This window comes from Phasianus colchicus, chromosome 6 (assembly GCF_987193195.1).
Source record: "Phasianus colchicus chromosome 6, bPhaCol1.hap1.1, whole genome shotgun sequence".
Taxonomy (NCBI): domain Eukaryota; kingdom Metazoa; phylum Chordata; class Aves; order Galliformes; family Phasianidae; genus Phasianus; species Phasianus colchicus.
This window is the reverse complement of record NC_143441.1, coordinates 12,892,755-12,914,572: the sequence shown is the minus strand read 5'-3', so window position 1 is coordinate 12,914,572 and position 21,818 is coordinate 12,892,755. Positions and strand designations below refer to the sequence as shown.

Genomic DNA, 21,818 nt, shown 5'->3' with positions numbered 1-21,818 from the left:
CCATTCAGGTCTTAAAGTGGAGGAACGGGATGACGGGAACTTTGTGAAATTAAGACAGGACAGGAGGTACCTGGGACAAACTAACACCCTGCAGGCTCCTGAGGTGGGGAGCAGATCTGCAGAATGGGGGTCCCATGTGCGGCTGGGTGAACCCAAGCCAGTAGGCTCCAGGCAGTGGTGGTGGCCAGCAGCGCTCAGGGCTGTGCTAGCAGAATGGCCAGAAGATCAAAGGAAGTGATTACCATCCTCTGCTCGGCGCTTAGACCGCTTCTGGAATACAGATCTTTGTAAAAATTCTCTCCTTCATTCAGGAAGGGGAGTGGAATTCAAACACCCAAACAGCAATTCCCACCAGAGCTGAGGACTACTAGAGTTGCTGCCCACATTGAAGGAAGCACATGTTGTATCCCTTCATGTGTTGCTTGCTTTTTAGCAAGGCAGCCAAACCAGCTGGTGACACATACAGTAGAGGCAACAATGCAGGAGACAGGGCAGGCAGCCCTTGTATGGAGAGGAAACTTGGGATGCAACGCTATCTGACTTACCCCAGGCAAGGGCAACAAAAATACCAAACTCTGAGTTCTGGTTGGCAAAGAAGTAGTGTAGAAACTTTGCTGTTCCTTTGATACCTTTGTCCCACATCTAGCTCTTGTGAGTTGACGACATAGCTCACAAGTTCCCACTTCACTCAGAAAGGAACTGGGCATTCAAAGAAAATCAAGCATAGGAATTGTGAATGAAGTCAGTTGTGAGGTGGCCTCACAATGCCTCAGTTGGAAAGGATAAAAAGGTATGAGTCTGCAAGGGAAGGTAGAAAAAAGGCCTGTAGACATGCCATTAGTGTTTTAGGTGATAAACTAATTAAACATAGTAAAGTTAGGAGTGGTTCTAAGGTTGGTGATTTGCATTCCTTTTCACTTATGATTTTGGGCTTGGCCCAAGTTATTTAGGGATTCCCAGTAACTCTTCCAGGAGAGCTGGAGTAAGAAAATGTGAGTCAGTCCCAGAAGAAAAGTGTCCTTAGCGCTAATGTGTAACTTCATAGTAGTCATGAGTTTGACTCAAGAGAAAGCGAAAGGTTGTGAGGCCTCAGTATGGAGCAAGGTGTCATGCTGGCTGGTGAAGACTTCATATGAACCAAATACTGAAAATCTTCTATCCACCTTGCCAAGGCAGAAGAATAAAGAATGCAGCATTGGCCTTGAAGGACCTAGGAAAGGCAGGTCCTAGAAAAATTGTCCTTAGGCTTCTATGGTGAAAGACTCTCTGAAAACAAAAGGCAGAAAGGATTCTTTTAATTTCTTTATTAAGTATGGGTTTTGAATGGTAGGAAGCACACAAAAGCAGTCTTATGAATGCTGCCATAAGGAAAAGGTACACAACTGATTTCTGTTAAAATCAGAATTCTGATCAGGTGACAAATTATTCAACTCCAACATTTGCTACGGAAGTGGTAAATGCTAATGGCTAGAATATAGCCTATATTCCACAGCGTCGCTTCAATATGTCAAAAGACCAAATAAGCAAGTGTTTAAATGCCTTTTTAGTGTTATCCTCGTTGCTTATTTTCAAGTCTGATATAATACACATTACCAACTTAGGGGTCCTTAGGAATACACATCCTGGTTAAACAGCAATAGTTCCTTCTGTGCACTTAGAAGAATAACCAATCACATATAGTGTCCTGTGAAAAATAACACAATTTAACGTGAGGACCTCTAGCTTAAGACCTGTAAAAATGCTTCTCAACAGAGTTATTTCACAGATTTAAAAATAAGCCATTTCTTGGAAGGAAAGCTTGAGAATTGCACCTTTGAGAGTAATTGTAGTCATGGAACAGCAGTAATCATGTTTTACACAGCGAGAGGTGTTTCCATGGAATAGCTGATGTTCACCTGAAAGGCCAGTGGTGCCATTTTCACAAGTGCAACATCTTCATTTTTAAATGAAACATTTCAAAAATTCATGTCAACAAACATTTTGGGCTTGTTGGTTGTTGTTGCTTTTTTTTTGCAAGGGGGATTAAGTGTTCTGATGAATGCCATATTCACCTTCACATCTGTTTGTAGTGCAAAATGACCTCTGCTAGTGCAGTAAAAGCAAATGGTTAAAGCAGCGTGATTAAATTCATCCCATGGACTGAAGAGGGAAAGGCAGCACAGCTCTCCAGTGTTAACAAACTTTTCACACATTCCAAAGAATTAGCAGCTCCAGCTTTGGTCTATGCTTCCCTACAAGCACTGTGGAAACTATATCCACCTATAACTCAACTTCATTCTGGCCTGTGTCTTAAATCTCAGGAGACAGCCCTTCTACTTTGTTGGGTGGTTTTTTTTCTGCTCAGTCTTCCTTTCTGTACTCAGTCTTGTTTAAGTAGACTGAGAAGAACGGTATGCATTCCATTTATCAGATTTCTGATTTACAGAGTTGGTAGTGAGCGTATAGAATTTCTCAATTCAGGCTGGAAAAAAAACAAAGCGGTGTTTTTTTAATGGCTTTTGCTTTTGCTGAGTAGGTGTGCAAGAAATTGAGGTCTCTGTGAGAGATTAAGAAAGGAAAGAACCATTTTCACAGCAAATGTATCTTAGAAAAAAGGAAAGAAGAAATAGAAATGTGACTTCAGAAACCTTGAGTTTAAAAGATCTGTCATGTAATATAGCAGCTGGAAGCTCAGACAATGCAAAATATGTGTTCATACAATGCACAATTATTTGAACAACCAAGAGGTTTGCTATGTTTTAGATGATCACCATACTCTTACTGGCAGCTTGGATATGTTCTTTAACATTCTTACTGTTTAAAAAAGAGAAGCATTAATGGAGCCACATTTTTTCAAAATCTCCAGGTTTAACTTGAAATGAAAGGCAAACCCCCAAACATAATTGAATGCAGAACTTTAAATTCCATTTCCATGTTTAGACAATGACATTCTCTTGCTCAACAACATTTGTTGTCCATTCACAACTAGAGTATTAAAAAAGAAATAGGATGTTGTGGTTCCTAATTAGAACATTTGTTTGAAAGAGTTGTCTTCAAGATAAATGCATGGATTTCTCTGTGCTCTTGCAGGAACAATTTTATAGCTGGAATGGATTTGTTGCTGACATTTCTGAAACAATGTTGACATCTTCTTGAAGTTGTACCCAGCCTTTTCCTGCAAACAATCCTGCAGAGAATCAAAAGAAACCAGATTATCTGGGGTCTGAAACAAAGCAAGTTGTATCAAGAAGCCACTGTTCTGGTTATTCTCTGTTCCAGAGAAAAACTACAATTAGCCTTTCTTTAGACTCAAACCAGGGGAATGTCTGAGATTTCAACTCCCTTCTCTCCATCAGTCAGAATATTGGAAACTCGAGTTAAAAAAGCCCTTTAATTTTAGGTTTGAATTTTGTTTCCCTCTGTTTGATAGCTGCCTGCAAAGCAGTATTTGTGCTACAGCACTACAACCACATTCATTCTAGAAATATTTTAGAAAATGATCAAGACTATTTATTTAATAGTACTAGAATGTATAAGTGAGCCTATATTACTCATAGTGAATATATGCTTTGCTGTGTTTTATCCTCATGTCAGTGTAACCCTATTATTATAAATCAAACCGAGGATTTGACAGACTACTTCAGTCACATCTTGCTCACAGCTCCCATTGTTCGCTCTAACATCCACAGCGTGCTGTCTGTAAAGTGAACAAACCCCAACAGATTATTTTGCTTCATTTAACAGCTGGGTGCATCCTGCTGTAACATCAAAGATGTTTTACCTTCTTTGTTTTTACTAATGAACTTACTATCTTACGCAGTATCTCTGAAATTAAAGTAAATTGTTAGAAATGTATTTAAAACACTTACAATTCACTAATATGTAAGCTCTTCAAGAAGGAACTCTGCAATCTTATCTGCAGGAACTAAATACTCTATTTAAGAGGTACATTCCTTATCTGTTGCTTGAACTAAGGAGGGGTGGGGACATTTCTCAACCAATCACCCACTTAGAATGTTTCCAGTTGGAATCACACCTGATGGTTTTATACTGCTGAGTATAATTGTGGTGAAGCATGTTTCATAACAAAACAAAAATAAGGCAAACCTAAATGTAAGCCATTTTGACTGGTAATGCATTCTTCCCTATCTTTTCTTTCACATATCCATAAGCTGTAATTGGAGCTCAGCTTGGAAGAAGTTTCTTGAAGATACCATTTTCTCAGCATTTGCTCTAAATTACTCATTGAATAGTTTAGTATTTTACTGCTTGTTTTAAAATTACTGACCTGTTTGTTTTATTGCATCCCAAGGAAACACAAGCATGTACATGTAATAAAACTGTTATGATACTTGTTTTTGCACTTTGCATGCTAGATGACTAGGCAAGCAATTATGCTAATCTAGCTGCTCAATGCATTTATGACTTGTGCTGGAGTCAAAGCCACACCTGTCTGCCCTATCTCTAACAAGAAATGGGAGTCTAGGAACAGCAGTTCTTCTTAAGTATGGGCAAAACTTCACTAGAGAGTTCATACCTGGCAGATTCTTTCCACTTCAAACATCCCACTCCCCAGATATTTGATCTTTAGGATATCTGATCTACAGGTCACTGGGAAAGGCTCACTGCTGAGTCATGGAGAGAGTTTTGAATACTGTTACGACTGCTTTGCAGTCTTTGAGGGATCCAGGATCTTATTCTAAGAGTAGAATTTCAGGAAAATGTGGCTAGTAAGAAGTTCAGTCGTGTCACACCTCATGTCATTTCATGGGAAAATCCACTGTTCTGCCCTTTCTCAAAGGTCTTCATTTCTTGTGGGAAGAGAGGAAGGATTAGCAAAGATTTGGGAATCATGCTGCCAAGGAGAGCAAATGTTATGGTTGTCTTTTCTTTATATTCTGTATGAAGACAGGTAGAGAGAGCTGGGATTGTTCAGCCCAGTGAAGAAAAGGCTCCAAGGAGACTTTATAGCAGTGTTCAGTACCTAAAGAGGCCCTACAAGAAAGCTAGGAAGGGACTCTATCAGGGATTGTAGTAGTAGGGCAAGGAGTAAAGGCTTTAAACTGAATAAGAGTAGATTTAGGTTAGATATAAGGAAGAAATTCTTATGACTATGAGACGCTGAAACAGATTGCCCAAGAGAAGCCATGGATGCCCCATCTCTGGAAGCGTTCAAGGCCCTGAGTTGGATGGGGCCCTGGGCAGCCTGATCTAGTGGGAGATGTCCCTGCCCAGAGCACAGAGTTGGAACTGGGTGGTTTTTAAGGTCCCTTCCAAGTTGATCCATTCTGTGATTCCACTGATTCTGAGCAAACCACTTTAGGATGGGGCTTGGATGTGCTGCAATACAGAAAAAGAGCAAGTTTTAAGAGAGCTGGTAGACAGGTGACCTTGGCTCAAAGGAGGCAGGACAAGCATTGGGTCTGTAGGTATCTTCCATTACAAACAACTTGGAGGTACGGTCTTGCCTTAATGCCCATTTTCCTCTGGATTCAAATCCACATAAATCTGCCTGCTCAGTGCCTAACACTGGCAGACACAGGTGCCTCTGTGCTCAGAGCTCTGCTCAGACCCCTGAAATAATTACTCAGAAGCTTTGGGGTGCCAGCCAATGGGAAACAGCAGGCATGGGGATTAGGTGGAATTTAGGCCAGCAGAATCTGGGACTAAGATCAATACTTAGATTAATTGAAAGTATTATTCAGCTCTCTCCCCCATTTTGGATCAACCAGCAATCAGTCTTTTTTTTCTCCTAGAGTTCTGAACATTCATGCATCTGGGAACAAATGCATCCCAACCTCCTTTAGACTTTTCACAATTAGTCCTACCAGCTGCTCTCAGAACTGCATACCGTCTAGCAGCCATGTTCAGAACGCAGTGTAGTGGCTGTCAACTGGCCAAGCCTGCACATGCTTTGGAGCTCATCTCTGGTTTCCCAGGGAACCTCTCCTGGGTCCTCTCACAACGTTCCAAGACACCCAGGAGACATTTCATTACTGCCACTGTTCATGGCTTAGTACATCCCGAAGTAATCAGCACATCAAAGGTGCATTTGCATTTTTTATTCTTCAGTTTCTAAAGCAGTAAAATGAATTGCTGGCCATACAAAGCTGATTGTACTTATAGCAGTAAAACTCAAGAGCCTTGCTCTGACGCCTTGAAACTGTCCCTTATTCCTCTCATCTACGCTGCCAGTGTGGGCTCGCACCCCGTACTGCTGATATCCATCTTATTATGGTGACTGGCAGGCCACTGTTTGCCCAACAGCTCCTATGCTCCAATTTATCTATCCACTACCACTCAAGACTTGTTATTCTCCAAAGATCCAGGTCTCTCTCACAGCCTATGCTCCTAATGTCATCCTGCAACCATAACAGCTTGCCTCCTACCTTCCACCAGCAAGCTGAACTTTCTCCAGGGAGTCATTACTGTATACACAGTATCTTTACACAAGAATAGGCTATTTATTTCTTTGAAGAAAATGAAGGATAAAAAATAGCATTGGATATTGGTTTAAATTTTCTTGGTAAGCTTTTCCTTCGAAACGGAATATTTACCAGAGAGCAAATACTTCTGGGAAAAGCAAAGGTTTAATTAGAATGTTTTCAGTCAGTCTTCATATGCATTCATTCATCTGTCTCTAGAGACTCTGGGACCCCTGTCACAGATGTAGGCTTGATATGCACCTTATCTTGTCTTCTCTACACACACTGGTCACAGATGTCTGAATACTACATTTTCCATGGCAGGCTGAGGCTTTAATGCTTTCCCCTGGAGGAGAGATAAGAGCCGGAACATGTGTAGAATGCATTACCTTTTCATTTGCAATCAGTGATGTGTAAAGTTTCTAAAAGTTGTCAACACTCTTGTGATATATTCTATCTCCATTAGAGAGAGAGAGTGGACAGGGATACATAGTCAGATGATTTTTTTGGTGAAGAACCTCTCTTACCAGCCCAGGACCATCCTCTATCACATCTGTCTTCTGTAACGAAATACATGGCCTTATCGTTTTTCAGCCTTATTCTTCTTTCTTATCATTCATATTTAATGTATTTCTACCTTCTGTTTTGTAGCTGCTTACGTTTTATTGACTCTCAGGAGCAGTTTACAAGTCAGTGATTTATTATCTTTCACTTCTATTTGTGCTGACAGAGAACATCCCCATTTTTCAACTTGAAATTTAATGTGAGGTAAAAATATTTGTGGCTGAAAATGTGAGGTGCACATTTAAGCCATGCTAAATGTTATTACATGGATTTTTAGAAAAAAAAAGAGAAGAAAATTCATGGTTAAGGATGACACCCCATTTTCTGCTCGTGAAATATATGTACATATTATTACATACTCAGCATTGACTGTGTATTAGCCATCACTGGTCAGAGGGCTGTGCAATGTCTGACAAGAAAGATCATCAAGGATTCAGGCCAGACTTTTGAAACTTAGGTGCCAGAAAGTGGGCATCCAGGATTTTTGAGCCAGGGATGAATTGAAGATCCTCTGAGCTTAAAAATATGGTACAGCGGGACCCATGCACAGAAATAAAATTGTAATTTCACACAAGCTAGCAACTCAGAATGTCCCTTACATGGAGTGTAGCACTGTGTCACCTCCCAGGTATAGGTGCTAAGGAGTATGAGCAAAGGGCAGAGGCAGGAGTGACATGGGGGAGACAGGGACCAGCCACAAATGGCCGCTGCTATTTATCTCACTCTCTACAACTCCCTGAAAGGAGGTTGTAGTGGGGAGGGGATTGGCCTCTTCTCCCAGGTAACACGATAGGGCAAGAGGGAATGACCTTAAGTTGTGCCAGAGGAAATCCAGGCTGTATATTAGTGAAATGTTCTTCTCAGAAAGAGCAGTGAGGCAGTGGCACAGGCTGCCCAGGGAGGTGGTGCAGTCACTGTCCGTGGAGGTGTTGAAGAACGGTGTGGATGTGGCACTGAGGGATGTGCTCAGTGGGCATGGTGGGGGTGGGTTGGGGGTTGGACTAAGGTGATCTTAGAAAGCTTTTCCAACCTTAATGATTCTGTGATTCTGTGATTCTGTCCTGCTCTTTGCTCCTCTCTGCTTTGTATATGAGGTTTTTGGGGACAGGATAGGAAAAAACTTACCTTGCAGCTGAACTGACACAGCAAGATAGACTTTGGGCTGCATCTCCAGTCAGTCTGGGAGCTGCAGGCTGCTACCTAAAGAGCATTTTTCTAGGAGCAGCAATTTTACAGGATCAGCTGTTGGTTTCAGTGTGAACAGCTTGCACGGGATTTACTTACCGCATCCCTTTTCTACTGTCAAAGAAAAGGACAGAGCACAGATTGGAGCTCAAAGCGAGGGAAGGATGCTTTCAAAGAGAAGCTCTTAGCCTTGGCACTGCTCGAGGCAATTTGGGGGCTGTGGGGAGGGGATGTTGATGTGCAGGACAGGCTGCCAGTCTCTTGTTTTCCCAGGGTTTTGGAAAGGATGGGCGTAGACCTAACAGCATCCCCATTGTGTTTTGAAGGACTTTTAATAATGGGACTGAAATATGATCCTATGATCTACAGCTGCTTCTGGTGTGCCTCCCACCAGGACCTCAGGCCTGGGCTCACTGCAGTAGGCATGCAGTCTTCATAGGTACTCCAAGCCCCTGCACGTTGCACTACTTGCATTTTCCTCAGCCCCTCTCGCATGCTCCTCCTTGGCTGCAGGCTCTCTCTGTCTCTGCACCGGAGGAAGTGAGACTTTGTATAGAAATCCTATGATCCAAGTCTACAGCTGATGCCTTCAGGCTGCTCAGTAGCTTAGGCAAAATCCTTCCCTGAGCTGCAGGCTGGATGCTGCAGGCTTGCTTGCTCACCTTGCCAGTGGCAGAAACAAGGAAGCGGGTTTGGGGAGTATTCCTAAACAGATCCACCACACTTGAATCTGCGGAAGTGGAACTTCCTACTGCCAGGGTCAGAGACAAAATAGTAGGCATTTCTGATGATCTTAGGTATGGAAAGGAAATATATCCTTCAAGCAAAACCAAACAAACCAAACCTCACCATCAAGAGGCAGCTATACATATTTCCCCATTTGAATTTTCTCACCACCTGGTAGTGCTTGTTAGGGTTAAGACTAAGGTGTCCTGAGCACATTGGGTGGTGAGGCATTGGCACACGTTGCCCAGAGAAGTAATGGATGCCCTGTCCCTGGAGACATTCAAGGTCAGGCTGGACAAGGCTCTGAGCAACCTGGTGTAGCTGTAGGTGTCCCTGTTCACTATGGGGGAGTTGGACTGGATGGCCTTTAAAGGTCCCTTCCACCTCAAAGAGTTCTGTGATTCCTCTCACACTACTCCCTGAAGGGTTCTTCTCGGTCCTTTCTCCAGCTGATCCTCATTCTGCTTCTCCTTCCTATCAAGTTCTCTTGTGCCTCTGTAGATCTCGCTAAGTCCTTTGAGCTTTGCAGTGTCTAAATTCCCAGGTTAATACCTAATCTCTTTGTCTTCCTTCTAGTGAAAGTCTCCTCTTCCAAACATCCTCCTTGCAAACCAACTTTGCAGGGCTGGTTTTCCTCCCTCTCACTGCACTGTCATCCAACTTTGTGATTACTTCAAAGGAAGCAAATTTATGGGTGGATAAATTGTCACTGCACCTGACCCAGAAATCTTAAAATACTTTACCACTCTAAATAGGACCCATTTGTTCAGGACAGCAGAAAAACGTGGATGTTTGAGTTAGATGGGGAAAAAAAAAAAGATGAGACTCCTTAGAACACCTCTAAAAGGACAAAAAGAAGAAAATAAATTAAAGACACTGAAAGACACTGCTCCTCTGTTGTTGTATGAGGGCACAATTCACTCTACGTTGGATAAAAGACAACACAGCTTCCTACTTCCCATTCCTGTTCTGCACTGCCAGGTTAATTGTTGTCATTGTATTCCCCACAAGAGAAGCTTTGGCAGTGGTGCCAAATAAACCAGATTAGTGTTCAGGGGCATTTGCTCAAAGTGATGCCAAATCCATTCTTGATCCTAATTATATGAAATATGCTCCAATAATTTTCCACAAGGTGAATAAAAATAATGCCAGAACTGCCGCTTTCACTGAAGCTCAATTAGGAGGCATTCACTAATCCCAAGGCATGTCATAGCCTCTTCTGTGCAATTATATTCCCCTTTTTAGAAATTGATGTTTACCTAGAGAAGATGAATATCCTAATTCCTGGCACCAAAATGAGAGTGATATCAGGAGAGAGAGAAAAACATAGACAAGACCTGGCCCATATCCCAAAGTTAGGCAGGCTGACCTTTGGCTTCAGTTTCCACAGAAAAGCTGTTGTTTCTTTACAGTTCCAAGCTGTAAAGATATGAGATATGCACCTGAATACAACACATTCCTGAATCTAAAAGAGGAAAGAAAAAGACACTTAGAAAATAAAGTCAGATTAAACCAGTTATGTATGCTTTGCTGGTTGTGGAACATTTCCCATAGTGTACAATACTATGTTCTGCAATGAATTTCTGATTTCATAATGACTGATTTGCAGCAACTGACAAATAAAGAAATATGTTTCAGTCATTCACAATGAGCAGTTGCAAATTTGGAGTGATGTTTAAACTATTGAAACTTCATTGTAAAATTGAGGAGCATTCTGCTACCATATAAGCATAATGAGATGTGCTTTGATTGCATATGAAAAAAATAATTCCTTTACATCTGGAACTGGAAGAGGATGGACAAACACATTTAGCAAAACGCTGTAATGGCAAATTAGCTTGATGGTCTGTAGTTGGCATATAGAAGGTGTTATCTTGCAGGATGCTCAAAGCACTTTTTTTTTTTTTTTTCTTTTTTTTTTTCTTTTTTTCCCATCACAATAAAACTGAAGCTTTCTCAGTTTTAAGAACATGTGACTTTGCCCTTCTTTCTTAATGCCTTTTGCTTTTGAGGAAAGTCACATAAATAACAGTGTTAGTATTTGGGAAATGGGCCTGACTTCATTTACCCTCTTTCCCATTTTTGAAGTTTCTTCCACCTCCAGAACTGCTGGAGAGATCAGATTTATTGGTTGTCTGACCTGTTGGCTAGCCCACAGCCTAATCTTCAGGACCATGTACTGGTCAGTACGTGACAGAGCGAAACCTGACTCTTAAAGACAACTACAAAATTGTTCCGATGAGTTAGTGGGTTCATGGTGAGAGCATTCATATGCTCACAGAGCTCTCTTCAACTGCTAGGAGTGATCTGCTCTAAACTTCAGCTGCTGGTCACAACACCATTTCCATAGCTCCATCCTCCCCAGTGGGAAAACAATGTATATTGATTAAGGAAAAAACAGATCCACTTCCTTCTCCTCTCTATGTATGCTGGGTTCTGGTGCACTTGCCCAACCCCACCACTCTGGCAGGATTTGGGAAGTAGATGACAAACAATAAGTTGATGCACTTGTACAGGCTATTGTTTTTCCCTTGGCAGAAGTCCCAAAAAGATTTCTATTAGTTGTTCCCTATCAGGAGTAGGGAGAGAAGATGGTTGCTTCCCCGCTGTGAGACTGGTTCTTAAAATCCAGCATGAGATGCACAGCCTTATAAATGCACTGCAGAGGTTTACAGCCACAGCATCTTCTAATGTTAAAAGTGCCAAGGCTTTCTGGGCTGCTACTGTTGAATGGTGTGCTGTGTGTTGTTCCACTAACCTCCTAATGCAAACCAGTACCCTATTTCCAGGAGCCAGAGGTCTGCAGAGCTGCCAGCAAATGGGCAAAGATGAAGAGGTGATAATAGAAAGTTTAAAAGGTCTCCTGAGGGAAGCCTGAAGGAGATGCACAGGAAAGCGCGAGCAAGTGGGAAAGGGACTGGACTAGCTCTGTTTGTTTGGTTTTGCTTGAAGGGTACAGCTCCTGCAGTAGATGTGCCTTGAACTGTCTGTTTGCCATCCTTGCCACAGGTGGACTCATAAGCAGAGTAGCAACAGGCTGAGGAAAGCCATGTTTCAGCAAGGGATGGGGCCTGGAGAGCATTTATGTTCAGTTAGTTTTTAATGAGCTGTTTTAGAACTACATAACATCTAGCTGTGTCTCTGTGTTTCCGCAGATTTCTCACAAAATGATAGCTGGAATGTGGGAGATGGGGGATATTTATAATCTATGGGCTGAGCCTGAGGAATCAATACTGGCTCTTGAGAGAAATACGCGTTTCAGGGAGGAAGCTGAGAGAGTGACGGCTGGGGAGAGGTTGTGGGATCCATGGGCTGTACCTCACTTCTGTTCAGGGGTTTGTGATACCTGGATATTCACTGCTGCAACCCCTGATCACATTCCTACTTGTGATCCCAGCTCATGGTTTAGCTGTATGGATAGAGGGCATCAGCATACAGAAAAAGGCCAGTGGTGGAAAACAGGTCTATGGCAATCCAGCCTTGAAGACAGGTCCATGGCAACCTAGCAGCAAGCCTCCACCAGGGCTGCATGCATTGAGAAATGCTCACCATGGGTTAAATCTTACATCCATCAATATTCTGCTTATTGAGTTAGTGGTAGGAAAGCTGTTCTTGGTGTCAGAAATAATATGTGCATAAAAGGCAGTATCAGTATGCAGCATGATGATATTAGTGGAGCTGGCCAAGCAGTGTTGTTGTGTGCCTCTGCAATCTGCATGATGCAACTTGCCCACATTAAACTCCCTGCAGGCTATGCTAGAATCAGGGTGAGAAAAGTATGCAGGCATGAGGTGAAGCAGTTGCAGTAAGCACGTCTTCCAGTGAAGCAAACACAGCTGATTAATAGGGCTGTAAAATGACCTGGGACAAGCTGGCTGCCATTTCTTCCCATTGCCAGGAATGAACACTTTCTAGTTGTTGAGATGAACTGTGTATGTCAATTAATTATCTTTTTTTTTTTTTTTTTCCAGCTAATTGTAACTGTGACATACCTTTCCCTAAAGAAATTATTGCACAATACAACCAGAACTCAAACTGGATGTGTCACTGCTGAGAGCATACCTGACTGCATTTGCAATTTCTACTAACCAAGTGTCCCACGCTTCTTCAGGTAATGAACAAAAGGGGTAATTTGAGATAGACATCTGTTCCCAGACCTCACTGATTGGCACTCAGCTTTGTTCTTATTTTGTCAAGTTTGCTTAGTGTGATGCTGATGGTTTTGTTAGCCAGTGACCTCAGTGAAGCTTGAAGCAACCTGGATGTTTGCATGGACTGTGCATTTTCATTGTGATGGGAACTAATGGAAGCTATCTTCGCAGAGACTTCTGTGGTCACTGGTTGTGATTAACACACTCCTAATGAGCAGCTCTTGCAGTCCCATTAGAGAAATTGCCTGCCAAGTGTAAGCCTCTTTCCAGATTGCCATCACCGTATTCATTTTCCCATCCAGAAAACAGCACTCTGTTTCTCTCTTCAACAGATGAAGCCTTAGATTGGGTCTTCTATCATATAAATGCATCACAATTCATTTCTGTGAGGACACTTCCTCCCTGAAACATTTTGAGCTGCAAATGCACTCCATGGGCCAAAAATCACACTCTCCTATTGTGCTACATCCTGGAAATGTGTGGTGCTAGAATTCAGCTTTCTATTTACCTGGGTGCCCATCTAGAGGGTGGGAGCAAATAACTAATAGTCCAACATTCCTTGCAGGACACCTGCTGGAAATAACATTTGCCTTCACACTCCTTTGTAATAAACAGCAGAAATTGTTGAAAGAATATTAAAGCCTGAAGCACTCTTGGTTTGGTTGTTGCTGTTTCAAACTATTTTTGAACCTCTGCTAACCTTGGAAGACTTCTCAGAGGAACAATTGCTTAAATTAGAATATCTATTTCACATGAAATATTGGGAAAGGAGAGGAAGGGTTATATTAGCTATTTCATTAGTGCTCATTCCTAGGGTCTGTATCCCAGCCCGCAGCAGAAATGTCAAGAGGAGCAGCTGCTGCAGCACACAAGCCAGCAGAATATTTCCATCTCTGAGCAAGGCAAGGGGGGGGGGGGGGGGATGGAGAAAGCTGAGCAAATTGCATAAGGCACAAGAATTGCAAAGCAGCAAGAAAGGGTTATATGTCAGCAGAGATTGAGCTGAGTCCTTTCTCTGTCCATTTCCAAAGATTTAGCACTGTTTTATTTGGGAAATTTGAAACCTTTGATAGTGCCAATGGGCCATTGCTTTGGGGTTTAGAGTGGTCCCAGAAGCATGTGCTGCCCACCTCGGCCCCATTTATGCACGTCATTAGCTCAACATTTTCTTGAGTGAGAACTGCAACTGTTCTCTTTTCACTGGATGCCAAACGAGCAAACTTCTCACCCTACTGTGCTGTTCAGTGCTACCAAACAACTCCTGCCGCACAAAAGTAGAGCAAACTAACAGCAAAAAGCAAGGACAACAGTCTTCTGTGTGGCATGTCTTAGTTCTGGTCTCACAGCCTTTCCCTAGCTAGGTGAGCCATCAGCAGTGTTATTAGGATTTATTCTTCTGTCGTATATTTCTGTCGCTGCATGAAGACAGAATCCAGATCTTCCTGGGAACTGTTTCGCCTTGTATTTCTTCAAATATTGCTTAACAGTAACACATTGTACTCATAAAGTATGTGAAAGGGCTGGGTTGTTGCTATGCCTTGTTAGTCAATGTCAGCATGTTGGACCGGTGTCTCACTGTATAGCTGTCATGGTAAAATGCCAGGTTTTGGAAAAAAAATACTAAGAAGAAAAACACTGGCACTTTAAAAGGTATGCAAAATACATAGCAAATTGTTGTGTGTGCTCACTGTCAGCACATACTTTATTCCATTCCATGGTCCTTCCTCCAGACTTGTAGCATTCATTAATAAAACTCCTCAACGGTGGAAAAAGCAAGTTAGTATATGGCTTTGGGTGTTTTCACATGTGACTGAGCTGCTGCTTTTTGACAAGCCCAGTCATGGGTGCACATCTTCTTAAGGCCAGCTTAAGAGGTGACCACCTGTAGCTCCCTGCTATTCCCCAAATCTCTATCCAGCCTCATCTGCTTGCTTGGCAGGTTGTCTGAGTATTTCCTATACCCCCTTAAAGCCATTCAGTGTAGCTAACCCCTTTTTGAGAAAAGAGCTTGGCAAACATTTGCCCAAGCAGCATGGACTCAAGGAGAGAGATTGCATCAGAGCTGAGCTGGGGCTGCTGATTCTAGTTCGTGGTGACTTGCTCAAAATCAGATGATCTTGCTCATTATTTTTAATTTCCTATTAGTTCTTGAAGTACTTTCTAGGTACACTGACCCCTATCTATTTTGTCCTTTTGGAGCTGCCAGGACAATATTACCCATTCTATCACGCAAGAGCAACATCTAGTAGAAACTCTTCAATTTAAAGAGTGAATTTGCTTGGACTAAGAATTTCTTATCACGATTCAGGCTTGCTGTGCCATATCCAACATTGCAGCAAGTCTTCATTGCAGCATGTTGCTATTGCTCTGTGTAAAGTCCTGGTGATTCATCATTGGGTGAATGTAGAAATGCTTTTATTTTTTATCTAAATAGGGGATTGTTGTGATATATTGTCTCTGACCAATAAATGAATTGCTTTGCATTCAGTGTGAATGTAGAACTGGGAGGGACAGCTGGGTCCTTCAACTGTGGTTCCACACAGTTTCGGGCAATCAAGTGGCAGACATTTATGGGCCAGGAAGGTCTATAGGGCATTCATTTTCCCTGCCCATTATATGTCTTTTGTAAAGATTAAATTGTTTGTTACTGTAACATGACCACCTAAATAGATATGAAGGATTGGAGATGACAATCAGTTAGCCTGAGTTTTTCATAATGCTTGTCCTAGTGTTTGTTCCTGCAGTGGAGGAAATTAATCTATCCTATTAGTACTGTCTATTAAAGCTAGAGTTCAGATCAGTCCATTTGCAGTCCTTATTAAATAAGGACCCCTGCTGGTGTTTATTAGATAAATGAAGGACCGTAGTGAAGTTTCTTGTTACTTAAATGAAACACCATGTTTAGCAAAGCTGTTAAATCACAGCTGAAGGCAGACATCTTGATGAATAAATCAGCATTCATGAATAAATAATTGACAAGAGTGCTAAAATCAGATTCTCGTCTTCATGCTTTCTCTGTCCTTGGCCAAAAATTGAGACAGCATGTGTCAGCTGCAATGGTGGCCCTTCTGGCAGAGCCACCTAAGGTCAAGTTTCCAAAGGTGTAGATGGGATTCTAGTAGGACCAACAGAGGCATCTCAGTCTGTGAGGGGCTCCAGTGCCTTTGTTTCAATGGTTCTGACGAGTTAGGGAGCTGGAATGAGCTGTACGTTTTCCACAGGACATCCAAGAACATGAATCAGCACTGCTGTGGGACACATTTGCACTTTGATCTAATAGTTAAAGGCTCAGCATCCCATTACCACTGCCAGGCGGCCATCTTCCCCTGTAATCATGCTGGTTATTCACACCAGTGGAGCTTCACCAGTCAGCCACTTCCCCAGACAATTATTTCCCACTTTGCATTATGAACCCCAAGTGGGTTATGAGTCTGGCAGCATTTTGTGTACAAGTAAATGAAAAGTTTTAAGAAGGACGCTTGTTGAGGACTCTTTGTGGTTTAGGAAGCGTGGTGTCTGTGTCCTGGCTGAGAGGGGAGGAATGGCTTCCAGTTCTAACCTCTCACAGAGCTGACTCTGGGTTTTTGCCTCCTGCCTAAGAGCTGCCTGGGACCCATAAGAACAATTCCAGAATGCTATCTTATTTTGCTAAATATTTAAAATACCTGTGGTTACAGGGAAGTGCCAACTCTGAAATCTTCCACTTTAATAATACAAGTGGTTTTCAGATGCTAAGGATAAAGATGCAGCTGCTCCAAGAGCCCTGAGTGCTGGTATTCCTAAGAACTGCAGCCAGGCCCTTACAATGCACTTGTGTCTCAAAGCCACAGCAAAGGGCTGGAGCCGGTGCCACCCAGGAATCAAAGGCTGCCATTCGTGTCTGTGCAGAGCAGGCAGGCAGAGCCTTGGCAGTGCCCACTGTATCAAAACAGGGCTCAGATGGGACTAAAGTGGTGCCAAACTCTTGTTATTGTTGCTGGGTTTTCTTCCCACTAACTTCACGAAGGGCTTTCCATACACATCAGGTTTGCTGCATGTGAAGGGCCAGCACAACATGCAAGCATTGCACAGAGACAGCTATTTGCTAAGGAACAATAGGATTCCCCATTTTAATTCTCACTTTTTCTGTGCTGAAAACAGTGGTATTTCACACTTATCAGCGTGCTGGTAACAGTGAGAAGGCTATTAGCTTGCTGTAGAGAAAGAGCACACACAAATTTGGGAATCGTTGCTTTTGTGCATGTTGACACAAATATAGGAGAACTTCAGGGGTGGCACTGTGAAAGGAGCAAGTGCACAGCATCAGCATCATGAAGAAGAGCTGAAACTGCATACAATTTGTAAAGAAATTTCTAAAAAGGCAGCATGAGGGTGAGACAGGGAGCTAGGAACTGGGATGTTGAACTGCCTGACAAAGCTGGCTATGAGCGTGCTCTCCTTTTCATAACTGTTACAGCAGAACTTCCTGACAGCTTCTGACTGCCCTAACAAATCCTGTCAAGTGGCTCTGTTTTATTTTGGACAGAAAGCACCTCCCTGGGATAGAACCTGTTATTTGGTAGCTACAGCATGTATCTAGGGCATGCATATTTGTACTTTTTTAGAAGAGGAAATTATGCCTGGGATTCCTGTGTTGCAGAGGAGCTTCTTGCTGTACAATTATTGGGGTGGGGTAACAGAGTAAAAGTAATTCATTTTACCTAACTTCAGCAATAGACAAGCTGCATCCAGCCACATAAGTAGCATCAAGACATGGGCAGTGGATCACCTCTGACCTTGCTCTCCCATCAGAGAAGTACCTAAATACTGGGGCTGGAGAATCTGCATAGGAATTTTGGTGGTATAGATGCTGTGTGTTGAGCCTGTGGGCCAACACATTAATGTCTTCTTTTATATATAATCTCAGCCATGGATTTGCTGTAGATGGCACTAAAATACATGATCACAAGAGACCACTGGAGGACATTTGACTTTACCTGGCTTTGTTTCTGAGTGATGCTAAAGCCAGCTGCAGGAGTTCCAGAGCCTGTTACTTTAGAGATCTATGCCAGTGGTGCAAGGCTCATTGGGATTGATATAGACCTTCTTCAACCTTGAGAAGCCAGGTTTACTGAAGACATCTTGTGGAGTCTGTGCTATCTACGGATGCTCCATTTAGCCTTTTAAAGGGCTTCCAGTTCATTTTTTCTCTTGGGCATCTCAGCAGGAAATGCTGTTGTTTTGAAGTTGCTTATAAGACTTCTTATCACCTACTTCACTTGTTCCAAGATTTTAAAATTCTAATGTATATTTTTCCTTCCTCTATTTATTATCCTGCTGGGTTTTTTTTGTTTTGCTTTGGTTTTTTTTCATACCCCCTTGGTGGTACCTGCATCTCTTACCTACAGATCAGATGTTCTGGACTCCTCCATGCCAAATTTCAAGGGGGTGAAGAACTCTAACAAAGCTGAAGAAGCCCAACACTAAAGATACATTGACATTTTTGCTGACCGAAAAATGTGGGTATGTTGCAGTGGAGTCCCAGAGGAATATTGTGCTCATCCAAGAATTTTTGCAGGAAATTCTATTGTTCTCTGCAAACTCAGAAAGAGAGAAAAACTTCACTCATTAATGTGCATACCACCCTGACTCCTTAGTGACTGGTAAGGGCAGATAACAAAGCTACAGGCTGGTGTTTGTTTAATGTGAAGGTAGGCTAAAGTGGGATTGAAGTTGGCCTTAATCAGATATTCAGGGACTGAAGAGCCCAAGGAGCACCGGGTGTTGTGCACAGCAGGTAATACATTTTGCTGAAGTAATCTCTCTGTCCCAAGCAGTTTCTGGAGCACATATCCACAGCTGATCACTCAATCTGCTATAGGAAGCCTATTGCCGCTTTGGTTTTTGCTTGAAATGTTTAAAAAATGTTTTTGAATTTTTTTTTTGTACATATTCTAACATCTTAACATTTTCTAGTCAAAACTGTGCTTTTCTAAAACATTTCTAAGGCTTTTTTTCCAAGATTTCCATTGACTGCAGTAGGCTTTGGCACAGGCTCTAACTGTACAAAACCTAGGACTATAAATATAGATTCCCAAGGACTTGACTGGAGGGAGTGACAGATGTATAGCTTGACTCTGAGATCTGCCAGGGCAACGTTTTCCAGAAGCAAAAATGAGAATCATCTGTGTTAAATTTATCCACGCTTCCTTGGACTTCTTTGGTACGTGCAGGAAGAAATCGCAAGGGAGCGGATGACTTTTAATCTGCAAGTAGTGTAAAGTTTGCATGCTGCCTTTGCAGTGATACTGTTTATTAAATTCCTTGGGTAAATTTTACCTCTGCTGTACAGTATATAAAACATTTTCACAAGGTAGAAAGGAGGATCAATAGCATATGGTGAGTAGTTCCCTCAGTGCCTGCACAAAGCATTGCCGTATGCTCTTATGACACAGTTTCAGCTCAGGTCCATATGGCCACCCTTGTTTCTAACAGTATGTGCTCCCGGAGGACCTGATCCAACCCCCTGGAATGGAAGGAGAAGCCCCTGTGCCTTCAGTGGCTTTGGAACCAGGCTTGAATGTATTGATCTTCCACTGACACTGAGCAACTCACCAGAAACCTTGTTGCTCTTAGGATATAAGACTTTTTTGTCTACTCTAGCTAATGGTTTGATAGCAGGGCTGCCTTTTTCCTCCATTCCTGGTGACCTTTGGCACTGGAAGTGCAGTTTGGATGTAAGCAGAGTGTCCTGCTTGGCCCTGCCACAGCAGGGACGGAAACACATGTTTGGAGGGAAATCCTGATTAAGATCTTCAAAGCATTTCCTTTCTTCAACTCAGTCCTTCACAATGCAAATGCCGCAAGCCAAAAAACATTATTTAATGCTTAAATCATTAGGAGAGGTGTTGGGCACAGAAAGGAATTTCTCATTTTCGATGAGTGAGGGAGTATGCACTGTGTTGGTCCCACTGGCTGGTTCCCTTTCTCTCAGCACCCACTTGCTTCCACTCGCTTGGCCCAGCACTGGTGCTCTGGCGTTGGGGTTGGGCAGGAATGAGCACGGAGGCCTTGTGTCCATGTTTCATGGCAGTAAGCAGGGAGGCCTTATGTCCGTGTTTCACTGCAGCGAACATCGAGGCCTTGTGTTGTTGTTTCACAGCAATGAGCACTGGGGCCTTGTTCTCTGCCACCACTCCTTCCATTGCCTTCTGGTTGATGGGAGGAGGCTCTGGACGGACAGTCCCACAGGGCTTTGAAGATGAAAAGGCCCGGTGCTGGCTGACTAAACCATAGAGGCTGACACATCTTTGCAAAAACTTCCTGACAAGCAAGGTAAAGCAAATACCTCTCCAAAGAACCCAAGCTGAATTCCCTCCTCCCCAACCCCAGATCAGCTCCATCCTCCTGCAGGCTGCAAACAGCACTGGGGCCACTGGGAGCAGGAAGGTCATCCCTTGGGGACTGCTGCCATATGGCTCACATCAGAGCATCCCTCAAGCAGCTGGGCCTGCTATGGCTGAAGCTGGAGACAGAGCAAAGTGGGACAAGGGTGCCTTGCTGGGTCATGCTGGGCAGGTTTCAGGGCAAGGAAGGAATATCCACTGTGCTCCTGAGGCTTTTAGGTATGCTGATTGGAGAGAACAGAGGCACAGACAGAGAAAGGACCCTTGGTGCCAAGTACTGTATGAATACTGCCTTTGAGCTATTGTGTATACCACTGTTATTCTTAGATCAGTGATGGCTGGTCCTGGAAAGCCTCACAGCTGAGAAAAGCTTAAGAGTGCTGGAGATTCTTTTGCCAAAGTAAGGAAGAGTGCCCTAGCAGAAAGGTGTGTGCTGAAGCACTGAGCTCCACTGTGGCCTGGATATGGTTGTACAGTGCTCGCTCCATTCCTTGTGTGGAGAGAGAAGCTGCTGTTCCACTGCCTGCTCCCTTCTGCCAAGGGCCAGCCTGGCTTGCGGGAGCTCTGTTTGAGGAGATGGAGCCTCCTAGGCATAGCAAATTCCTTCCTCCCCTACTCAAATCTGCATCCCACAGAAGATGTCCACTGTGATGATGTACAGACATCTACTATCGAAACTCCAGGTTCATGTTTTTCAGATATAAATGATGATGAGTATGGTGCAGAGGGAGGAAGGGAGAGTAACAGAGCTGTAGTTTCACCCCTCACAATGCTGCATGTCCTTCTGGATCCTCTGACTCAATCATAGGCATCCCACTGGTGACTGGACTGCCACAGCCATAAATGCCCCTGCTGGGGACTATGAAGTTTCTGGTCACAGAGGTGAAAAGATGGGCTTAGGGAAAATGCTACAGTTCTCAACAGAATCACCCTGGCCTTTTTTAACCACTGCTGATGTGGTGAGTAAAGAAATTGCTTCACTGGAGAAATGAGAGTTCTAAGGAGGGTTAAGGAGGGCTGTCAGAAGAACAAGAGAAAAGGCCTTCCAGATCTTTAGGGCACAAAGAGTGGGACAACATGGGGTTGTGGTTGAGGCTTGAGTGCTGCACCATGGGATTTCGGCTGCTTGGAGAAATATGTGAGGGATAAATGCAAGATCATTTTTCACCCAGCACGTCACCTCGTTTAAATTTCTGCGAGGAGAGCAAGTATATTACGGTATTGTTATCCTATGCAGAGAGTTGTTCATTTTTAATTATAGTTCATGAGAAATGCAGACTCTTGCAATGTGTCATCTGCTCAGATATATAAATCTTAGGGAAAAAATAATAGTGCCATTAAATACTGTTCTTATAGAGTGCCAGAACAAAGCTCGCGTGCCCATCTCCTCACAGCCAGCAGTA

At 43.0% G+C, this 21,818-nt stretch overlaps 2 long non-coding RNA genes across 2 annotated transcripts in view; one reads left to right on the top strand and one right to left on the bottom strand.

The window, feature by feature from the left end:
- LOC149917432 (uncharacterized) overlaps positions 1-21,818 on the top strand; it is a 33,454-nt gene that overhangs the window by 3,784 nt on the left and 7,852 nt on the right. The window contains exon 2 of the long non-coding RNA XR_016467702.1: positions 12,851-12,990. This is a non-coding gene — a long non-coding RNA (uncharacterized LOC149917432). The remainder of the gene's footprint in view (positions 1-12,850; positions 12,991-21,818) is intronic.
- On the bottom strand, positions 2,902-5,917 carry LOC116227143 (uncharacterized). Its single transcript, XR_004166492.2, has 2 exons — positions 5,831-5,917; positions 2,902-3,166 (listed from the first exon to the last, which is right to left on the bottom strand). It is a non-coding gene; the product is annotated as an uncharacterized LOC116227143 (long non-coding RNA).